The 4,430-nt window shown below is 41.2% G+C and overlaps 1 long non-coding RNA gene across 1 annotated transcript; it reads left to right on the top strand.

The window, feature by feature from the left end:
• The first annotated feature begins 758 nt into the window (after nucleotides 1-758).
• On the top strand, nucleotides 759-3,956 carry LOC148148835 (uncharacterized). Its single transcript, XR_015758591.1, has 3 exons — nucleotides 759-892; nucleotides 2,114-2,235; nucleotides 3,809-3,956. It is a non-coding gene; the product is annotated as an uncharacterized LOC148148835 (long non-coding RNA).
• The last annotated feature ends 474 nt before the right edge of the window (nucleotides 3,957-4,430 follow it).

Consider the following 4,430-nt stretch of genomic DNA (forward strand, 5'->3'; position numbering starts at 1 on the left):
ATAGAGGGTTTGAATTTTGAGGAGAGTCCTGGATAGGCTGGGAATCTTTTCACTGGGGCGTAGGAGGTTGAGGGGTAACCTTATAGTGGTTTATAAAATCATGAGGGGAATCGGTAAGGTGAATGGCAGGTGTCTTTTCCCTAAAGTGGGGTTTTCAAGAACAGGGGAGGTATATTTTCAAGGTGAGAAGAGAAAGATTTAAAAAAGACACAAGGGGCAACTTTATTTACACAAAGCGGTTCGTGCATGAAATGAACTTCCAGAGAAAGTGGTGGATGCAGGTACAGTTATGTTTAAAAGACATTTGGATAAGTACATTTATGTAAAATGTTTGGAGGGATATGGACCAAGTGCAGGCAAGTGGGAGTAGTTCAGTTTGGGATTATGGTCAGCCTAGACCGAAGGGTCTGTTTCTGTGATGAATGATGCTATTTCTAAAACTGGGGAAAATGCAATATTTATAAAATATGACAGCTTTGGTGGGGGTAGTGTAGAGAAACGTTTTATGCTTTGTTAAATAAACTACAAGTTGAAAGAAGCCAGACAGAAGAATTTATTTCTGAAAGTAACTGGGAATTATTCTTGGTGATGCTCCTGTGTACAGTATATCACTCATATCTCCAACAGTCCTTTCCAGGCTGTGCCTGGAGAATAAACGTTTTGGCATACTTATGTCTAAAACAAAAGCAAAGTACTCATTTCTCTCAGCAGAAAGTGACGAATTGGAGCAATCACCGTGGATAAGGGAACTAACCCCATTAAATCAAAGACACCAAATTAATACAACATACAATGGATGAAGACGACGCTGAATGTACCACTGCTGCCCTCCCAGCAACACAAAATGAAGACAAGTATTTGGAAATCTCTTCTAATCGGAAAACAATATTAGGTTTGTACAACAGACAGTTGTTTTTATTTATCCAAGAAAAACAATTGTGAGCACTGCTGTCTCACAGTGCCAGGGACCCGGGTTCAATTCCACCCACAGGTGATTGGGTGTGTGGAGTTTGCATATTCTCTCCATGTCTGCATGGGTTTCCTCCCACAGTCCAAAGATGTGCAGGTCAGGTGGATTGGCCATGCTAAATTGCCTACAGTGTGCAGGGATGTCCAGGCGAGGTGGGTGAGCCATGGGAAATGCAGGGTTACAAGGAAAGTGTGGGGAGTGATGATGAGAAAGAGCAGGCAGAGGGGATTTCTGGGTGGGATGCTCTTCAGAGGGCCAGTATGGACTTAAAGGGCTGAATGGCCTGCTTCCATAGTGTAAGGATTCTAAGATTTCTCTCTATTCCCTAGGTATATGCTTTCCCCTTGAGCTAATATTTTCCTTCAGTTACTCTGTACTTTGCAACAAATCAGTGGTCTGTTATTCCAGCTACCTCTCACCGAATATTTACAAGTATAGAGATTCTAGTGCGACTTTGCTCAGATACACGGAACTGTTACATATTTATACTTTCAATGTCTTCCAATAATGACATGACCTGCCAAACTATTGCTCAATTGCCTCTTTCACACTTTGAATACCTTTTGTAACTTAACAGGCAGGAAGGGGTGGTGAATCCAAGATTAAGTTCCATTCCTGACGCTGGAAACACTGCTGTGGGGAATAAAGATTCAGTTGAAACTGAAATCACATTGTACTTGGGGGAATGTCTTTGCTTATTTCACATTGATTCCCAGAGACCAGGCCTCTGTACTATTGAGTAAGTTTCCAAACAAAGAGTGATGCTGCAATTGAAGAGCCAGTGAGCTTCTGGTGAGTGCTTTGTCCATACTCTGTTCATCTCTGTTAATTTTAGAATAAATGGAAAGAAAATGTTGAACCTCAATACATAAAATCTATGTGTTGACAAAGCAAATTTATCAAAAATCTCCCAAGGGACTTCAAAGACATGCAAGTGAAAAATTAACTTGAATGATAATGTGGATGAGCTTGTGTGAGGGGACGCTGTTCATTACAGTTTAAATGCACTCACATTGTAGTCTTAGGGGCAATCTAACCTATGGACCTGTTCTTAGATTTACTTAATAATGGACCTAGGAATTGTTATAAATATCACATTATGTTTCCTAAATGGAAAACTGATATTGTCAAGTTACATTGCAGATCTGGATGCTATTTTCAATTTGGAACAATCAAAAACTCATAAAAACCACAGTTTCGAAAAGCCAAGATGCCCAAATAAAAGGATGCCATCAAAACACCCGATACACCTGCACGAAATGGAGGTAGGTTTTACACTCTCAGAATGTAACAAATGGTTTAATAAGCAAGTCATTGATCTTAACAACGCTTAATAGAGTGCACTCATAAATCCATAACCCAGCCATCTGTTTTGACCACCAGAAGGCATCTCTGTATGGTCTAAAAGTCAAACCAACATGTTTCCTGGAGGTATGGCCAATCTCTCAAGTCAACAAGTTATTTACTAAAATCCAATTTGAACTCAACACGATGGTGACCACTATTTGATTGTGAAGAGACCCATTCCCTCTGCGACACCCCGGTCCACTGCGCTTATAAAATCCAAGCGATCGTCATCGTCCCTCCTCTTAGCACCTTCTCATACAATTGCAGGAGGTGTAGCACCTGCCTTTTACCTCCTCTCTCTTCACTGTCCAAGGTTCCAAATATTCCTTCCAAGTGACGCATTTTTTTCAATGTATCCTATTATATTCACTGTACACTGAGAAGACCAAACACAGATCAGGTGACCACTTTGCAGAACATCTCTGCTCTGATTGCAAGAACGACTGACATTTTGGCTGCTTGCCATTTCAAAACACCATCTTGCTCTAATGCGAACATTTCAGTTCCAGTGAAGCCCAACACAGCTTGGAGGAACAGCATCACATTGCCCATTACTGCCTAATTAATAACAATTACAGGAATGTAATCCTTGACACCTCTAAACTCTCTCCACTTTAACCTTTCCTTGACATCCCCTCTTCCGACTTGCTCCTCTGCATGATATCAACATCTTAAAAGCAATCACTTTCCACCTCTTTACAATTCCAAAAAGTCACGATGGACTTGAAATGTTAATTCTCTTTCTCTCTGCAGATGCGGCCAGACCTGCTGAGTTTCTCCGGCAATTTTGGACTTTATTTCAGATCTCCAGCATCCGTAATATCTTGCTTTTGTGTTGTGGTGCTAACCAAACTCAGAGTGGAGCTCCAACATCCACACACCAGCATTAGGATTTCTGATCTCCTTATAATTCTTGACCTTAACACCTGCAAAGTCATTAACCCTCAATAGCGTTGAAGCACTGCTTTCAGAACTCTCATGGTGCAGTGGTAGTGTCCTGACCTCTGAGCCAGGAGGCCAGGGTTCAGGCCCCACTTGCTCCAGAGGTGTGTAGTTACATCTCTGAACAGGTTAATTAAAGAAATATACTAAAACTCTGCTTTTGGTTGCAGAATTCTTAAAGAGCAACCAAATTTCTTAAATATACGATACAGAAGAAAACGGACTTCATAATTATTTTTGGAGATGCCGGTGTTGGACTGGGTTGTACAAAGTTAAAAATCACAACTCCAGGTTATAGTCCAACAAGTTTAATTGGAAGCACTGGCTTTCAGAGCGCTGCTCCTTCATCAGGTGGTTCATCAACCACCTGATGAAGGAGCGTCGCTCCGAAAGCTAGTGTGCTTCCAATTAAACCTGTTGGACTATAACCTGGTGTTATGTGATTTTTAACTTATATATCATGATTGTACTAATATGGTATGAATGGTTACGAAAAGTCTTTTCTTAAAAAACACAATAAACAAAATTTCACTTTACTTCAACCTGAAGACGATCTTAGCAGAAGAATTTGCACAAGACAAGACAGAAAACTTCAAGGCAGGAAGTAGCAAAGTAGGAGACTTCAAACCAGATGAATCCGGCTATCGATATTTGAAGATCGGAGGGATGAGGGTCTTGCCTGTGCCAGTCTCTGGACCAATGTTCTGGCCAGAGAAAAATAAATAAGCTGTGGATAAGAACTTGTGCAGAGTTCGCTCATCATTTCAGTGTTGCATAGTTGTCCTATTTATTGGTTTCATCAGTACTGTGCCTATATTACTAACCTGCTGACACCCTTGGGAGACTGGTGAATAGGAACATTAGCTAATGCCCAAAATGATGTGTTAGCTGGGTTTTCTCATTGACCTTTGCCAGGTTAAGGTAGCTCAACTGTGCAGTAACCTGAGAAACCCAAACAAGCCATGCACTTTAAAATAAACAGTTGCCCACACACACCACAGAACAAAAAGACAGCGATCTTAGCCTGAAAGTTGCTGAACTGTCAAGTGCTAACAGTGGTGAGACCATACAAAATGGGAGTAGGCATAGGCAATTTGCCCTCGAGTTGCTGTGGCATTCAGTAGGATCATGGCTGATCCGATGCAAGGCCAAAGCGGCTTATGCAGGCTTA

The sequence above is a fragment of the Chiloscyllium plagiosum genome, unplaced genomic scaffold (assembly GCF_037043375.1).
Source record: "Chiloscyllium plagiosum isolate Xiang-an unplaced genomic scaffold, Cpla_swu_hap1 HiC_scaffold_11, whole genome shotgun sequence".
Classification (NCBI taxonomy): domain Eukaryota; kingdom Metazoa; phylum Chordata; class Chondrichthyes; order Orectolobiformes; family Hemiscylliidae; genus Chiloscyllium; species Chiloscyllium plagiosum.